Here is a 19,801-nt window from a genome sequence, read left to right as displayed (position 1 = left end):
CAATCTGGGTTTCTACCATGGTGTTGGTACGACCCAACTCTGCCAAAAAGATCTTGGCCAGGCATCCTTCAAGGAGATGTCTCATGTGGCCACAAAAGCAACTTTTGCCTTTTCCCAGGAATAAGAATTAAACTCTTAAATTGAGAGTGAGTTGGCGTTTTACACTTGACATCTTGAAAATGGAAAGAACATATTTTTCAAAAGCTAGCTAGCTCCACACCTACACAAAAAGGCAGATGAAGGTTACCTTAGTTTTCCTTGCTCTCCAGACCACACCTACCTTTGGTGATACTCATTTTTTTATTGGTTTTGAGTTTCTGGCAGTCCCCTGAGTCCAAAACCCCTTGTCTCCCTCATTCCTGTAAGTAAAGGAGATTCAGATCTCTATACTGGCTGGGTAGGTTCTCTTTCCTGCTCCTCAACTCTTCCCTCCTTCGTGGTGGCCTATGGCTCTTTGATGCTTCTGCCTTTCCATATACTCTCCTGGTTGGGCTGACAGGACACTTGCTCCATGCCACAGTACACTAGACATGGTGGTCATGGTGCCTGACACACACACAGTCCCTGCCGTGGCCACCATTGTACCCAGCTCCATTGAGCCCCATGCTTATATACAGCAGGCACTGAAGAGCATTTATTGACAGGCTGACTAACTGGCTATAGGTAAGAATCTTGTGTTCTGGGATCTGGGATGACAGCCCCTACCTCTGAGAAGTCTACTATCTTTGTTTAAGAATTGTAAATCAAAGACAGCAATTCAGACAGTTAATTGTCTTTCTTTAGGTTAGGATATTTCTGGAAATAGGATGCTTGGTGTCTTGCCCTGACATCTCAAGTTCCTTGAGAGGATGTGAAATCACTACCCTTCTATAATTCCATTAATATTTTAATGGTCATCTAAGTTAAGTGGTTTCTACATAACTGTCATAAAATTATGCAAATTCAGAGGCCCAAGCATTTCGAATTCAAGGAAAGTTAACTGCCTATATTTTCATTTTTGAAAACTCATACTCAGATAAAAGTCTTAGGTAAGCATATTCACAGCAGTTGACAGAATTATTTGAACAATTATTAATGTAAAGAAAATGATCTCTTGAATTAAAAGGTTACAGAGAATGAGCCCAAGAACTGTCATTTTAAGGTAAGATTGTGCAGGTGTGACTTTTTTCACTCTGCCAGAGCACTTTTGCAAGTCAAACAAGTGGATAAATACCAAAACAGAAGTCATAAAATTATGACTGAGTTCCTTGTTACCATCATTCCAAATGATCTCTTTGCAAACAAGGAGCTTCCTCTTAAACAGATTCTGAGCACAGATGTTCTCTTAAAAGAATCTGTATGTCTTATTGATTATAAAACAGTTACACAAACAAATAGACCAAAAGCACAAGTAGAGCCACATTACCCTAGAATACATACAAATTGCTTCTCAAATTGGGACAGAAGCAAGGAGAAAGCGGGACTAATTTGTTGCACACATTTCAGAGTTTGGAGAGAAGCAGTCAAGATTGTAAGTATTTTCCAACACCTGATTTTTTTAAAAGATTTTATTCATTTATTCATGAGAGACATACAGAGAGAGAGAGGCAGAGATACAGGCAGAGGGAGAGACAGGATCCATGCAGAGAGCCCAACGTGGGACTTGATCCTGGGACTCCAGGATCACACCCTGGGCTGAAGGCAGGTGCTAAACTGCTGAGCCACCCAGGCTGCCCCCAACACCTGATTTGTAATAGATGCCTGACTTACACTGTAGGCATGTGTCAAATTTGCTTCTTTGACCAAGATGTTTTTTAAAAAGTCATCAAATTATCTTGTCCTTTTGGGCAAACCAGGCTAAACAAATCAATGTAAAGAGTCAAGGGAAAGTTGTGTATAGTTTTGGAAACTCACTATCACTGACTTGATGGTTTTAATTTCCCAGTTTTTGTTTTAAATTTATTTTTATTTATTCATTAAAGACACAGAGAGAGAGAGAGAGAGACAGAGAGAGACACAGAGAGAGAGAGAGATTGGCAGAGACACCGGCAGAGAGAGAAGCAGGATCTATGCAGGAAGCCTGATGTGGGACTCGATCCCAGGACTCTGGGATCACGCCCTGAGAAGGCAGATGCTCAACCTCGGAGCCACCCAGGAGTCCCTAATTTCCCAGTTCTTAAAAGAAGCAAAATAAGTGAGTATTGTTACCATGTATTTTTAGGAACTTTGGGCTGATTGAGGAAACTCTGGAGGTATTTAATTATTGGCAGGGCAAAAGTGACTTTCATTCAGTCATTCAATCATTCTACATTTACTAGCTCCCCTTATGTGCAAATTATCTGAAGCAGAAGCATAGACCAGATATATGTACTGCTTCCTCTCACCTCTCTTCTGCCTACTTGTGGGGTGTCTAAAACATAAAGCTGATTAACCACAGTACAAAACGGAGCGCCCCCTGAGCTACAGGATGTGCATGAGACATTGTAAGTAGAGTTCAGGAGGTAAAAGGAGAGCTTCTCACTGGGCAGATCGGGGAAGGCTTTTTGGAAGATGATGCACATCAGCCCGAAGGACAAAGTGGGTTTCAACAGTGGAGATAGAAAGGAAGGATGGAAGAGTCAAGCGGGAGTGCATAAGCAAAGGCACATGGGCAGCCAAGGAAGTTAGGGAAATGGTGGGGTTTGTTGAGAACCTACTATAGATAAAGGACAATGCTTGGAATTAAGCCTGAAAAAATAGATTGGACCTCATTAGGCAAAACTTTGAATGCTATGCTGGAGAATTTTAACTTTATTAAATGGGCAATAGGAAGTCATGAAAGGGTCTTGAGGCAAAGAATCGTTTAAGAGATGTACTTTCAGAATATTAACCTGACAAGAGCACATAGGATATATTAGAGGGAGAAATGGAAGGCAAGGAGCTCAACCAAGAGAAGGTTACTATCCTCCAAGTGACAGACTGAGGACAACTTTGGGCACCAGAGAGATGTAAATGAAGGGCAGATTCAGAAAACACTGAAGGTAAACATGGGAATGGCCAAAAGAAAGGGAGAGGGGACTAGTATTTATTGATGACATACTACACATGCTACTCCGAACACTAAATATATAGGATGGACACACGTCCTTTTCTTGCCATAGTCTGCTTATGCTCTTTCCTGTCCTTTCTTTTCTTTTTTCCTCCTTTCCTTTTCCTTTCTGTTTTCTTTTCTTTTCTTTGATCATGAGATGATTATTAACAATGGCTTCTTTCAATCTCAGTGTGTTCTGGTTTGGACAATACATTACACAATCCTATTTTGTATACTCTTCTTCTTTGCTTCCTCAAAACAATCCTCCAATTTACACCTGAAGAAGCTGAACATCTAGAAGTCGCCTCATATCACGTGGCCAGTAGGTGGCAAAGCCTGGATTTGAATCCAGACCTACATTCTGAAACCCGTGAGATTTCTACTATACCTGGTTTCCTACCCCCAACTTGCGACATCTTGTGGTGGGCACAGAGAGGGGGAGGTTCATTAAAAGAAACAGAAATGTTGGAGATAATCAGGTTAGGGTCCATGATGGCTGGTTCTGGTTTGCATGTGTGGTCTGTAAGATCATTAGGGCGCTGGAAAGATTATAGAAGTAGCTTGAGATATTGGCTGAAACTTGGGAGCAAAATCACTCTAGCTACAGATTTGTGAGTTTTCCAAACCAACAGATGCAGGACCTTGGGATTGAATGATGTGGCCATGCTTCAGACTGCAGGACAAAGTTCAGAGCTCAGATGCCTGCAGTGGCTGAGCAGGTCACAGGCATGAGTGAAGGGGCACGTGTGAGACATTCCAGAGTTGCAGGAGGATTATTTTCATTCCTCCCAGAAATTATTTGCAATTTTGGATAGAAACAATATAGGCATTTAAATATAGTCTATTTTTTAGTATACGTGCCGAAGTGAGCACAGTATAGTCTATTTTTTAAATGGTAGTCTATTTCTTAATTTAAAGCTGGTGGGATCCCTGGGTGGCGCAGCGGTTTGGCGCCTGCCTTTGGCCCAGGGCGCGATCCTGGAGACCCGGGATCGAATCCCACGTCAGGCTCCCAGTGCATGGAGCCTGCTTCTCCCTCTGCCTGTGTCTCTGCCTCTCTCTCTCTCTCTCTCTCTCTGTGTGACTATCATAAATAAATAAAAATTAAAAAAATATATAAAAAAATAAAGCTGGTAATTAGAGTAATTTCCAGTATTTAAAAAAATCAAAATTTATGTATTTATAAAGTTATTCTGTTAACAATAAGACTAATCAATAGAACAGAAAATTATAGAGTCATTCAACTTTTGTCCTTTTTTTTTTTTCCCTAGGAGAGGTCTCAAATAAGAATTTTTTTAAGGTACAATTAGTTCTTATCAGAAGCACTAGCTACATGCAAGTATATTAAAACAAATTGCAGTGCATTTTTGCTGACCTAAACAACGGCCAAATAATTCAGACACCATTGCCAGAAGCATGTCGATGAGGGCAGGGTTGGCAGGGTAGGGGAGAGGAAGCTGGGAGAGGGGAGGTGGAGAACATTTCATAAAGCAATATGCCCAAGTTTCAAATTTACATACCAGCTTATGTACCTTAGGAAAAATTTTAATTTATTTACAAGAAATAATTACTCCTCTCACCGTTGCTTCACACTTTCAAATTCAAAAGTAAGAAGTGCATGTAAACTTCATGGGCTTACACACCAGTGGTTCTCAAACTTTTAAGTGTTAGATCTACTTGGACTTCTTTACTGGAGGACTCATTACATCACAGATGGCAGGGCCACCTCTCAGGACTTTCTGATTCCCTAGGTCTGGGATGGGTTGTGAGAGTTTGTATACTTAACTAGTTCCCAACGATGCTAGTGTTTCTGGTCCGGGAACCACACTTTGAGAACCTCTGTTCTACACACCAGTGGGCATGCTAGACAGGGGCTGGCTGGCTTCTGCGTTTTTCAGAATTACCGTGGAGCAAAAACATCCACTAAGGCGCTGTTTCTCATGGCACTCTGGAAAATGATTCAACGACATGGCTTGGAAAAGACATCCAACTTTTTGCCTCATTGTCTGTGTTCTGAATCCAACCTAGTTTAATATTTTGGAAAATGTTACCCTTTTCTGTACCGAGCAAAGTAAATATTTTGTCAGTTGTTAAGGATGAGCTGCAGAGTAAGACCTAAAGATGTATCCAAATTCAGCAGGAAAGCTTGGAGCTGCTTTGGAACTTTTTCCAGATTGTGATTTGTAATGTATTTCAGAAGCCAGCAGAAATACCAACCACTCGATCTATTAAGAAAAGGCTGAATGAACCTTTTCACAGCACATTTTTTTTTTCCACACCAACTCTCATTACGCTTGGCAAAGAAAAGAGAAAGAAGAGAAAAAATGCTTTTCTGTCCATAGGATTTCATCCGAGTATTGTTCTCACATAAAGAACTCAGCAGCAAAGAGTTTTAGAATTGGCAGAAATTTTTAACAATCCCTTTTTGACAATTAAAACAACTAAGGCCCAAGGAAGGTAAGTCATTTGCCTGAGGACCAGACAGTGGAGGAGCTGGAGCTGGAATGAAGCTCAAAGGCTCTTGGCTCCTGGGCCAGCAATTTCCTCACCACAACACACCTCCCATGCAGTAGAATCCTAAGAGACTCATTTTAAAAATAAACAAAAAAACAAATCCTACCAATAGTGTATTTCATGCTGTGCTTTACCCTAAGCCACTTGGGTATAGGTGGCTTTGCATACCAGTGACAATGCTGGGGAGCGGATAGGAGAGGTCCTGAAGGGCACTTTTCTCATCTTCCTTGCTCGGCATTTCCTGAATCATCTTCCACTGCAGTGATTTGAGTTTTTAATATGATGGGTTGGCGGAGATGGTACAGACACAAGCCTCATTATGGTAAGAAAGATAAGCCCCATATTTTGACATAGAAATATGTGGGGAAGACTTAGAGCGGGCAAAGGGTCTTAGAGATCATCAGGTTCACACATCTCACAAACAGATGAGGAAACTGGTTCTCAGGACCCTAGGAACTTGCCGGGTTTTCAATCTATTCAATGGCAGAGCTCCTGCCTGACCACAGATCTCTTGCCCTGCAGCACATTGCCACTTGGACCTTATCATCTTATGTACTATAGTAGAGTATGTTAATTTAAGCCAGAAAGATGCATGCTTCACTGTGAGTCTAGATCCCAAAATACTGAATCTATTCAGTATTTATAAAGAAATATGGTGATAATAACAGCTAACATTTCTTGACCACAACTCTATGCCAGGCACTGTCCTAAGTGCTTTACATAAACTATGCATCTAATCCATCATATCACTGAAGAAGATAGAATACCATAAGGTAGGAAATGGAAATTAAGGATGAAGTGAAATAATGAATGTGAAGCACTCAGAAGGCCTGTGCCATTTTTCCAGGATATGCCATTGTCTATTAAATGTGATAATATAACCCACATTTTTCTCTATTTCTTCAGGTGGATCTAGAAAAAAGTGGATCTAGATAAAAGTTATGAGCCACATGAGATTCAAACACAGGTAATATCCTTGGGAACTAGTTGCCACCGGCAGAGACCACAGAAACCACAGTGTAACTTGGATGAAAATGCCCTCAAAGGTCAACAGCTAAAGGCAGAGACCACAAAAGAACTGAATTAAACAGGTTTGTTCTGGGTCTTAGTTTCAATGAATTCAGGGGGTTTATGAGATTTCTCATCAGCCGTTATCACACCCAAGTTAGAGGGGAAAGTGAATGTAGTATGAAGATGTCTTTCACATGAAGGCAGTTTGCAAAAGCAAAACTGATCATTCAAAGCCAGTGGTGAGGACCCAATTTCCTTAATAAGAATGCACAGATCTGGGAATCCCCGGGTGGCTCAGTGGTTTAGCGCCTGCCTTCGGCCCAGGGAGTGATCCTGGAGTATTGGGATCGAGTCCCACATCAGGCTCCTTCCATGGAGCCTGCTTCTCCCTCTGCCTGTGTCTCTGCCTCCCTCCCTCTCTCTCTCTCTCTGTCTTTCATGAATAAATAAATAAAATCATTTTTTAAAAAAAGAATGCAGATCTACTGGTGAAGGAAAAGAATATCACCCCCAATTAAGATGAAACAACAGTACTACTCATTACAGTAACCAAGGAAGGTGAGTTGCCTTATAAATTGACCACTTGGGAATGTGTGACTTACCAGGACTGGGACACTGGCAAGAAACTGGGGAAATCCAGACAGAATCCACCCTGCTGCTGCTCACTGCCTCTCATGCCTGGCAGCTGGGAAGGATTCATTCTGTTTTGTTACAGAGGGATAAACTAGGATTAATGAGTAGAAAAGACTCATGAAGGTAAATTTTGGCTCAAGAGAACGCTTCTTAGAAATTAGACCATCCAACAATGACTGTGCTGCCAGCTGAGGTGGTGTGTGCTCTGTCGGTGGTCAAGGAGAAGTCCTGGGAACACTCAGAGTGCAATTATTGGCATCATAATTTTCATTATTGTTTTAGTCATTATCTAGTGGCATTCCACCAGGTAGATATGGGCACAGATTAGTGTCGAAATGGCTTCACCAAGAGAGGCCAAATAAGTTGCTTTTCAGTTAAACTTGAGTTTGAAGGAAGGTTCTAACATTTACCAATTATATTATTTACAGCTGGTAATTAAACCTCTCTGAGCCTTCCTCAGTTTCCTGGTCTGTACAACAGAGATTACAATAAGTACCTCTCCTGTTCATTTATTCATTTGCCCCATACTTACAAGGCACCTACTGTGGGCCAGGCACTTTTCTAGGTGTTGGGGATTTGGTGATGAACAAGATAGATAAGATCTCCATCGGGTTCACATTTCAGTGTGTGCAGAGAGTCAGAAACTATACAACTAAAGATAAATACAAGCTAACAAGCTGATTAAATACTTATGAATGTAGTAATACACATTGTGAATTAAATAAGACAGGATGTCCAAATATCTTTAGTTACAATGGTCAAAGAAAACTGCTCCTAGACTTGGTATACAGGATGCCTGGATGGCTCAGTGGTTGAGCATCTGACTTTGGCTCAGGGCATGATCCCGGGATCTGGGATTGAGTCCTGCATCGGGCTCCTTCTCCCTCTGCTTATGTTTCTCTCTCTCTCATGAATAAATAAATCTTTATTATTATTAGTCAGGTGTTTTTTTAAAGATTGATTGATTGATTCCTGAGACACACACACACACACACACACACACACACAGGCAGAGACACAGGCAGAGGGAGAAGCAGGCTCCAAGCAGGGAGCCCAATGTGGGACCTGATCCCGGGACTCCAGGATCACACCCTGGGCCGAAGGCAGGTGCCAGACTGCTGAGTCACCCAGGGATCCTCATAAATAAATCTTTAAAAAGAAAAAGGAATGTGATCTACTATAGAATTGGAATAGAATAGGTTCTATATTGGAACCTAAAATAAGAGAAGAAGCCCTTTGACCCCACCAAGCTATACTAGTGGGTTGGGGTGAGTAGTTCCAGATGAGGTTGATGATGAGGATTAAAGGGGGTAATGTTGGGTGATCTGCCCTGCAGTTCATGTCACACAGGAAACACATTATTCCTACTAAGATAATTCCATGATATATTGATGACCTTGTGTAGTCAGGGCAGATAGGGGCATCCCTTCTCCATTCTTGGACATCCCCAAATGCCTGAACCTCCCCACTCTGCTAATCTCGTTACTCTACTAATACCCAGTCCAACACTAGCAAAATTTGAGTTTGAACCACTGGAGCGTACAGACTTTCAGAGCTGGAAAAGATCTCCGTCTGTGCATATGTCAATGAACACATCATGATAATGGGTAATCTAAGGGCTCTTTGTAGTAGCCTCTGAAGCCCTCCAAAATGAGAGATTGGGGTGGTTAAGAGGACGGGACTCTAGGCCTCCTGCTATTACTTCAACCAGAAGAATTCTACAAGTGTCTGTTTTATATTTTATTTTTCACTTGAAAACTGAGTTGTTTTGCAAAGATAGCCCTCCAGTTTGAAAATTATCATTTGAGTCTAGTTTTATAGGTAAGGAAACTGAGTTTCAAAGAGGTAAAATGACACAATCGAGGTCATTCAGCTGGTTTGTGGCCAGTTGGGACTAGGACCTGTCTCCTCACTTCTGATTTAATAATTTATCCATCTGTTTTACTAAATAAAAGACCTATACTCATCTTTATAGGTATGGAATTTGTTACTGTTCAACTTTATGTGAAACAATCCCCTTTAATAAAAATATGTATCTGAGTTCTGATGCTTTGGGAAACAACCCTTCTATTTAATTAATTTTGAACAACAAATGCAGGTCCTGTTTTCAGGATCTAGAGCTCACAGAGGTTTCCTCAGAAAGAAAATATGTTTCAGTTAGAGTCTAGAAGCAACATTTGAGGTAATAGGATTAGGGAAGAAATTTCTAAAAACAATTTTTTTAGAAGTTGAATTAGTCTTTCCTACCTGAAGGAAAACTAAAGCTAAAAATTGGTGATCTACACTGATTGGTGTAGTTCACTAGAGAATTGATGCAGTTAACTAAAGTGAACTATGGAGTCGAGAGTCAGAAAGTAGCGGAGGCTTAGAAAAACTACAAAAGACTTGATTTGCACAACACTGAGTGAACAAGGATGCCCAATTTTAGGAATCACTACCTTTGATAGTGGGAACAGCTTATGTTCTATTTAGACTCAAGTTCTGGAGAAGAGGGGGGCCTCTTGGCTACTTTAAAACATCAGAAGCAGGTTTAGAAGACAGAAATAGGCAAAGATACGTAAAGACATGTCAAACACCTGCTTCCAGGACAAGAAGTTGGGCAGGAGAGTTAGGTCAAATAGAGGCAAGTTTCCTAGGAGAGTAACAATGGGGAACTTATGATACTTTTTTCTATTTTGGACCATCAGAGCACCACCGTCATGAAGGATGAGGTCATTTAAAGTGTTTCCTGGATTAGATGACAGTAGTTAAAGAATAAGTTGTCCTCTTTTGGTCAGTTAATGCTGGCAGCTAAAGCAAGGAAATAGGAGCATTTTCACAAGGTCGCAAATCTTTAGAGCTCAAGGTTCTCTCAGAAGAAGGCTAACAGTTTTCTCTTCAAAGGAGAGTAAAGGTGTTCCAAAAAACTCTACAGCTAGATGGAAAAATAAAAAACCCAAATGAGGACAATACTAGCAGTAAGTGTAAGTTACTATCTTGGGTCTCCATAGACTTCATTCAAACTGCTAAAGAAAGTAAATTCACAAGTGAGAGAATGCAATTAGTGGACACAAATGAGAAAACATTCACACTAAAATCACAATGAGATGCTGGACTTCCTTCTATTGCATGAGTGCTGACAAGGGTGTAGTGAGGCTGGTGACCTCATGCATTGCAGGAGAGCGGTATAAATCGATACAGCCCTTCCAGAAAGAAAGCAATTTGGCAACATGTCTTGAGCTATAAACATGGTCATACCACATGACCAGTAACCCCACTTGTGAGAATCCATCTTAAATAAAAATACATGAAAAGCTATATCCATAAAGATGTTTGTTGGAATAGTGTTTAAAATATTACAAAGTTAGAATGGGCAAAGAATTTCAGTTCAATTCAGCACATGGTAATTGAATACCTACCAGTAGCTGGGCATAATAAAGAAGAGTTCTTTCTTTCAATAATTCATAATCACAACTTAATGCCTGTACTCTTTTCAATATTATGCCACCATTGGGAAGGAGGTTATAAAGACACTGAGATTATAATGTGTGCAATATATTAAATTTAAAAAGCTGTATACAAACAATGTATTTACCGTAATGTTTAGAGGATAAAAGCAAATGAAAAAGCCCTGAACCAAATAAACCAAAATGGTAACAATGGAATCATGAGTCACGTTTTATCTTTATTTTTCTATAATGTTGGTTATATTATCTTTAAGATAAAGAACAATAATAAAAAGGAGAAGAGACACAGAGAAAAATAAAGCAATGATTGAATAAAGATGAAGATTAAGGAGGAAAGTACCAAGCACACTTAAGAATTTTTATTTATTTAAAAATTGCTTTTAGGTGTATATCTTTAGTCATTGATTAGGACTAAGGACTTGTTAATTTTATGAAGTATTTTATTTTAGTAATATTTTATGAACTATTTTATTTTATTGAACCCCACTCAATGGAGACATTCAGAATCCCACATAAACAAGTTCCTCTGGGGCAAGAGGTTAGGAAATGCTGCTACCTAAACATGATAGGCTAACATTCACTCCAAAGGCTTGGTCTTGAAGAACAGGCAAGATTCTGGTGTCCTAACCAAGACAGGAAAAGTGGCTTCTCCTGGCAAGCACCTTCCTGCAGGTAATGGAGCAGCATCACCTCTTCAGGAAGGAGGAGAAGTCATATCCAAAGGCAAGGGAGGCCCATGGGGGCAGGGATTTCTAGGTATTCTGAGTCCCCCAAATTAACTGCTCCAATTCCCTGGGCCCTGCTCTTTCCAGGACACCTGAAGACACTGCACATTCAACTAACATTATAATTTAAAATCCCACAGGACTGAGGCAGCTGGGTGGCTCTGTGGGTTATGCCTGGGACACTTGATTTCACAGCTCAGGTCGTGATCTCAGGGTCATGAATGGAGCCTCGCCTCCGGTTCTGTCTGTGCTGGGAGCCTGCTTAAGATTTTCTCTCCCTCTCCTGCCCTTCCTCCCCCTGCTCTCTCTTTCTCTCCCTCTCTCTCAAAACAAACAAAAATTCCACAGGATTAAATTTTGCAGGATTTAAATTTTTTATTAAAATAATTCTGAGACCACATAAAAGAATTTTTTTATATGACCATTCTTGGATTTTTCTTGTACCTTGAACCTGGTGTATGTGGTTTTGAGCTCCTCACTCTATTTCTCACCATAGGGGCCTTGACTATCTCATATCCTTTCCCATCTTCGATGGCAGTGGTAATCCAAAACCTTGCCCTCTCTCCATGAGCAGTTGATGCTAGATGAACACAGATGCATTTAATTAAGTCATTCACCACTGGGCGCCATGAGCTGTTAGAATCACATTCTGGATATCAAATAGGACTTTGCACTCTACCTAATCTAGGTCAGAGAATCAATTCCTGATTTCTTCATATTTCCCCGAGAGTCTGTTTTCTGAAAACCCACTCCCAGAGTCAATTTCCATATCAAGGATAGTTCTTGGGGATCCCTGGGTGGCGCAGCGGTTTAGCGCCTGCCTTTGGCCCAGGGCGGGATCCTGGAGACCCGGGATCGAATCCCACATCGGGCTCCTGGTACATAGAGCCTGCTTCTCCCTCTGCCTCTGTCTCTGCCTCTCTCTCTCTCTCTGTGTGCCTATCATAAATAAATAAAAAAATTTAAAAAAAAAAGGATAGTTCTTGGTTATAGGCAACAGAAACTGATCTGATCATAGTTTACCCAACAACAACCACCTCCGCCCTCCACACACACACAATATTTGGAAGGACACCCAGGGCTCATAGAACTAAATGGAGTCTGAAAGATCAGGCTTATAAATTACCAGGAACAAGAGCTCTAGTGGCGTTGGTTGTGGAAACCAAGCAAAATCTCACTAACAAGCTGGTTCAAGTTCTCTGTTAGAAAGAAATTATGAAAAATAGTGAAAAGAGTAAAAAGATCTTATTCTTATGTGTGTGGTATGGGTAATGAGAAAATCCACCATTGACCTAATTGTGATTTTTATCATTATTTGTGTAACCTTGCATTCTATACTTCTGAGCCTTAATAACACCCTCTGTAAAATGAATAACCAAGTGAGAGCCTGTTTAACTATGGCTCCCTTCTAACTTTCATGATCCTTGAGTTTATACCAACAGTGGGAACCAGTCTACGACTCCTTCTCTCCCGCTCCTAGGCATCTGGGGAGGACGTGCTAAGGAAGTACAGGCCACTTCTGTTAAAACCCTGATATGGCCACAGAATCCTTCTCAACACAGAGCTCCAGATAGCTACTAGCCATCAGCTGGAGTTTGCATAGAACGGGAAATCAATTTGCCATTCCCTGTCTGTACTATATTGTTCTGCTTTCACAGGATGAGCTGAACCAGAAAAGCCAAGATATCCTAAGAGCATCAGGCAAAGTCTTTGCTGAAAAGAATCCTAAAGACTAGCTCGTGCCCTGCTGCTAAACATCAGTTCAGCTTGTAAAATCTCCCTGGTAACACAATACAATAAGGTATCATCCAGTCAGCCTGGAAGTTTTATCATATAATTCAAACACCTTTGGGGAGCTCTCAGCGTGGTATTCTTCATTCAGTTCTTACAAACCATGTTTTTTTTGTCCAGTCTCCTTGTCCACACACCTGACGACTGTTCCATTTATATTCTGCTGGAATCCTCCAAACTGAGCATAATAGAACTGAGGGAAACCTAGAAAAGCCCTGGGTCTGATTCACTTGGTCTTCATAATCAAAAGAGTCTGGAAACAGAAATGTCAGAACTTTGTAAAATTCAATCAGGATAAAGTAAGGGAGAAATGGTCTACTGTTTCAAAATGAAGCAGGAGCCTTGATAATTTTTCTCTTCCAAATCAGAAGATTCATCTCACCAAGTAAGAGGCATTAATTAGGGTTAGATTGTTGAGTCACAAAGACTGGACATCTCCGTGCCTTGGAACAGGGATACATAAGTGGCAGCCCATAGGCTCAATCCAGCCCACCACCTATTTTTGTATATTGAAATTTTTTTTTAACACAGTCACTTGAGTGCATGTGTTGTCTGTGGCTGCCTCTACAATGAAACAGCAGGGCAGAGCAGTTGAGACAGAGATGATATGGCCTACAGAGACTAAAAGGCTTATTAACTAGCTCTTTGCTAAACAACTTCATAATTTATTTGTAACTTGTAAGTCTGTAAGTTGTTAACTGCTGCCTTCCAGTGTCAATGTAGTTCTCTCACATCAATAAGCCCAGAGGTCAGCAACAGAGGAGTTAAGAAGAGAAGGGACTCCTTTTGTCTCTCTGCTTTGACATCCTTGCACACGGCTTTCCTCATCAAGACCACCTTATGGTCCAGAATGGCTTCTGAGACTCTCATTTCCATTTCTAAGATGTAGGCTAGAAGAAAGAGGAAAAAATAGAAAGGTAAAGGGCAGGGGGATCCTCCTGATGACCCCTGAATCAACAGCCTTCCTGGAGTTCCACAGAACATTTCCATTTCCATTTTATTTGGCAGAACTTAGCCATCTGCCCTATCTAGCTGCAAAGGAGACTGGGAAATAAAGATTTAAAAAAGTTTTTTTTTGGTGGCCATGTGCCCAGCTAAAAATAAGTCTATTATTTTGGAGAAAAAAGAGTGTGCACTGAGTTAACAGGTAGTAGTCTTGGCTACAAGACACTAGTAAAATCACCTGTAGCAGATTTACAGGTAATTGATAACCTTGTTCCATTTGGGGGTGGAAGTTTTTGAAGAATGAAGATTTTGTATTCTGGCATTATAAATAGTGCTTCTTTTGTCTTATGTTTAATCACTTGATATATATATTAGTTAATTAATATCATTGATTGCTTTAGTTCATTCTGGCTCCTTTTTTTTAAGATATTATTTATTAATGAGACACACACACACACACACACACACACAGTGGCAGAGACACAGGCAGAGGGAGAAGCAGGCTCCATACAGGGAGCCTGACATGGGACTCGATCCCGGGTCTCTAGGATCAGGCCCTGGGCTGAAGGCAGCGCTAAACCACTGAGCCACTTGGGCTGCCCCAGGCTCCTTTTTAAAAAAAGATTATTTATTTATTTCAGAGTAGGGGGAGCGGCAGAGGGAGAAAATCTTCAAGCTGACTTCTCACTGAGCATGGATCCTGAGGCAGGGCTCCATCTCATGACCCATGAGATCATGACCTGAGCTGAAACCAAGTCAGATGCTTAAATGACTGAGCTTCCCAGGTGCTCCCATTAGGATTCCTTTAATAAAAGTATCAAAAGTATCAAAACAGGGGACCATTGCACACAAAAGGCCCCTCTTGTCTCAGGCATACCCACTTAAAGCTCTTCTACATTCAAAAAGTATCATACTTTAAAAAAGTATTGAGCATTGGGAGGTTTAAACAACAAACACTTATTTCTCACAGTTCTGGAGTCTAGAAATCCAAGACCAAGGTACCAGAAAATTTATGTGTCTGTTGAGGACCTGGTTCCTGGTTCATAGCCAGCCTTCTTCACACTGGCTTCTTCTCATGTGGTAGAAAGAGAGTAAGAGAGTTCTTTGGGGTCTCTTTTATAAGAGCACAAATCCAATTCATGGGGGCCCCACTCTCATAGCCTTATCACCCCCAAGGGCTCCACTTCCTTCTACCATTGCCTCTTGGGTTAAGATTTCAACACATGCAGGCTCCATGCAGGAGCCTCTCCCTCTTCCTGTGTCTCTGCCTCTCTCTCTCTCTCTCTGTCTCTCATGAATAAATAAATAAAATCTTAAAAAAAAAAAAGATTTCAACACACGAATTTGGGGGGAACACAAACATTTAGTCCATCGCAGTAACTGGCTGATTCACTCATACAACAAGACCTTCTGAGGACCTATACTTTTTCAGGCATGGTGTGAGGCAAAGGCTAAGTGCAATGACTCCTAGTCCCTGTACTCAAGGAGTCTGAGTCAACTAGAGAGAGAGGAAGCCCATAGATAACAGCCTTTCAGGGAGAGAAGACTCCTCGGGAAGCTGGTACTGGCCCACCATGGAAAGCACACAGGAAGGTCTTAAGACTTGCACTAAATGCCATGGAACTAGATGGAAGTACTTTGTAGGGTGATGAACTAGAAGCAAGGGCATTCCAATATGAGGGAGTAGCACTGTAAAGAAATGAAGAGAAGAGAGAGTGGATGTATAGCCTGGGTGAGCACAGGGTGTGCCAGAAGGGGGGGCCCAAGAGATCATCTAGAGAGGTGGGCATGGATCACTTCTAGAACACAGGGGACCATTGAACACAAAAGGCATGAGTTTCCCCTGGATGGTGATGAGTAGGCACTGAGGGGGTACCACTTAGGAGAGGGACAAGACCAATCTGTGTTTCATAAGGATCATTCTGGTCATAGTGAGAACCGATTGAGGTGGACTGGGGGGTAGGAAGACAGCAGGAGTCTTCCATTCACCCCTTGTCATGTATTTTGCAATTGTGTTTAAGTATGATCTCATATTGTAGTAGAAGATCCATCTACCCAATGCTACTTAAGCAATAAAATGGATAAAAAGAACCTATATTCCATTTAATCTTCTCATTCTGTGAGGCCCCAACTTACGTGGGAGGTAACGGGGGCTCAGAAAAGTGAAGTGGCTACAATCTCACAGCTAGTGAGTGGCAAAGTGGGGCTTGCATTAAGGTTTTCTGATCCCAAGTCCAGTACTCTTTTTAACAGCATGTTGAGAGCAACAAGCATTCCAGACTCAACCTGTCACCCCTAAATCCAGTCCAGGCAGTACTATTTGCATATCTTGGCAGTAACATATCTTAGTGGCTTTAAATGTAGGAAAACACGGAGGCATTTCCCGTCAGTCACTTTATGAGGCAAGATATCAAGAGTATTTTATTAGGCTTTGGCAAATATTCTTAATAGGAAAAATCAACCATATATTTTATTATTCTTTTGTTCGGTGCTGTGGCAATTATTCAAACGCTATGTTTCTCTACGATTCCAACTTTCTATTTGATTACAGTCCATCTTTCATCATTTATGTGGGGAGTAATAAGAATTCTCAAAATAGACTTGTTTCAAGTTTCAAATCAACTAAATTAAGTAATATTTTTACTTTTTAATTACTCTTACAGATTTCTGTCTTCTCAGAAAGAACTTTCCAGATATCTGTTCCCTCCCATGACCTCCATGTTTGAGTTAGAGGTTGCCCCTCATTTATTCTGCTATCCTATATTCTGTCAAAACACTTAAAAACCTGCACTGTGATTGTTAGTTTTGTCTTTTTCTCCACTAGGTAGTAAGATCCTTAAAGTCAGCAATAGAATATGTATTTATCTTTATATCTCCAGGCACTCCAACAGCATTTAATAGCCTGCCATAACTATCTGTACGTTGATTAATAAATGGAGCCACAATATAACTAAACACACAATTATATTTAAAATGGTACTATGATAGAATATTTAACACATTTTCCTTAAAAACCTACCTTTGCTGTAATTTTACTGCAAAGAAGCAGAAGCCCCAGGAATGACGTCAGGGGTGTAGAATCCAGTGTGACTATTTAAGGCTCCATTCTGACATTTGTTAAGACTTAGGATCACGATGCTTTTTAAGGAGCAGATCCAGAGATGACTGCTTCGTGCTTCCATTTCTTCCCCTCCATCACATCCCACGCAAAGCATAGGCTCTACAGATTAAATCTGCCTTTCTTGGTTTCAAAGCAGAAAGTCTTTCTGTTATGCTGAGCTGCTGCCTTATGAGAATAGATGTTTGCTGGGCAGACAGGCCTTTAAAATTCACTTTAATTTCTATTGTTTGACTGTTCTCTGTGCTGGTACCTCGCCAACAGGAGCTTCTAAGTTTTGGTCCAAATGAGAGCTAAACTCAAGGGCCCCTCTTGTCTCAGGCATACCCACTTAAAGCTCTTCTACATTCATACATCTTACCTTTTCTCCTCAAGATTAGAGCACCATCTGGTCCCACATTTACATTTTATGACTCAGGCTTAAGGCCTGAAGAGGTGTCACCATAAAGTAAGGAGATATCTCCCCTAGCATATCAAAACTCATAATCTGGTCAGTCCTTTGCTCAGAACTGCCACCTTTCAGAATTGCCTTAGGCCCTTTTCCTATCCATGCCCTCACCAGTCTGGAGCTCTAGATGGTTCTTTCCACCCTGACTTTTCTTCTCTACCTTGTGGGGCAGAGAGGGGCACAAAACCCAAATCAAACTTTGTGCAGGGCAATGGGGAGCTGAGGGCTGATCATTTTCCTCCCTCCCTGTATGCTCCTTTCTGTCCTAGGGCGGCTGGCCTTAGAGGAGTGTGTGTGTGGATTTAAGAAATACAACTGCTGAGCTCCAAAGATTGCAGTATTGCTGAGAAGAGAAGATGGATACGAGAATGAACTGGAATCATTAGGCAAAGTACTTGGTCTTTGAAGATAGGTGGAATTTGAATTATTGGTGGCTTACCACTGCTTCTCAAGCCAGGCCAGTTTTGCTCTCCAGGGGACATCCAGCAATGGCTGGAGGCATTTTTGGTTCCTCACACTTTGGGGCAGGAAGGGTTATTACTAGTGAGAGGAGGCAATCAATGTTGCTAAACGTCCTACAATACACCCCCTTCCCCAGAACTAGCCTAAATATTCAATACTGCTTAAGCTAAGACATGCTGGCCTAGACAAAGGACATTCAGAACAGGTAGGTGTCACACTATAAGAAAGGAGGAAAACATAGAAATTAACTTATTGTTGGAACTAAAAATAGTCATTCAGATGACATCTCATCAACCTCCCCTCTGCTAATGTTTGCATATGAGGCACTTATGCAGACATTTTCACATATAAATATTCTTTTACTCTTGGCATAGAATATAAGTAGGAGACCTGTGGCTGGCTTTTGGTGCTCCCTGAACTTGGTTAGTCCACTCTGGTAATTTTTTCACTTTTTCAGAATCATATGCTCTGTAGCTCCTTCATGGCACGAGTCACCACAAACATTTGTGCCATTCTTATCTGCAATATGCCTCTCCTATAATGGTATTAAGTTTCACAAGACCGGGGATGGGGTCTATTGTGCATCCCATTTGTTCTAGGACCCAGCCCAGGATGTAGTATATAGAGGAGGAGAAAGGCAGCTAAGAGAGTAAACGCTGGCATCAAACTGCCTGGGATTCAATCCACACTCCACCTCTAATCCATGGTGCAACATCAGGCAGTCACTTTACTTTTGCCAAGACTTAGTTTCCTCATCTATAAAAACGGGGATACAAGGCGCTTGCCTCACAGGTAAGTTAATATGTGCAAAGTGCTTAATGAATATTTGATGGTGAGTGAAGCCTCAAAAAGCAAACAAAGATGGGGTTGAACATCTGCCTGCAATCCAGCAAAACAGAAAATGAGCAATAAAGACAAATAAAGAAAACACCTGGCTTTGACTTTGCAGGAGTTTCTAAATGTAATATTTTTTCTTTTTTGTGATGTAACAAATGTGGAAAGCTGTTTATTAATATTTACAGGCAAAAGCAGTGAAAGCCTTAACAGGATATACATCATGGCCATATTGATTTTACTTCACAATAAATGTTCTACTCAGTGTCTCTGCTACGTCCAGTTTTCTCACTATATTTATTACTATAGGTTAATTTCATTTTTTATCGTCTCCTGATAAAAACTGATTTATGGCACTATGGTAAGTCAATCTAAAAAAGAAATTTAGCAGTTTTCTGTGGTTAAACACCACTGGTATAAAAGTTACTTCTTTCTGCATTCTTACATTCTTCTGTATCCTAGGGCTCTTTCAAGCCCACAAAGGGTTTAAATCTTAATTGTTCTGTAATTGATATTTTCTTAAACTTTACTGTGCTCTTTAGATTTACTCTCCCTGTGGGTCTCGATCCTTTACTATCCTTCATTTTCTCTTGGTGATTTCCTGGTATATATCTTGCAGAAGCTCCAGAGAGAAGCCTGACTTCTAATCACTCATTCATGCAATTATTCACTTGATACTTAGGAATCACTTATTGAGCACCAGTGTATTCCAAACTCTGCTCCCAGCTTCCAGGATGAGCAGTAAACACACAGGTGGGGTTCTGCCCTCCTGGAAGGGCATCCCTGAGGGCAAAGAAAGACCATAAGAAAATAAAGAAGCAAATG

At 40.9% G+C, this 19,801-nt stretch overlaps 1 protein-coding gene across 11 annotated transcripts in view; it reads right to left on the bottom strand.

Annotated features, from left to right (window-relative positions):
* AIG1 (androgen induced 1) overlaps nucleotides 1-19,801 on the bottom strand; it is a 240,667-nt gene that overhangs the window by 101,187 nt on the left and 119,679 nt on the right. The gene's annotated exons all lie outside the window — the stretch shown is intronic.

The sequence above is a fragment of the Canis lupus genome, chromosome 1, assembly GCF_011100685.1.
Source record: "Canis lupus familiaris isolate Mischka breed German Shepherd chromosome 1, alternate assembly UU_Cfam_GSD_1.0, whole genome shotgun sequence".
NCBI classification, from domain to species: domain Eukaryota; kingdom Metazoa; phylum Chordata; class Mammalia; order Carnivora; family Canidae; genus Canis; species Canis lupus.
Note: the sequence above shows the minus strand (reverse complement) of the source record. Positions and strands in the feature narration are given on the sequence as shown.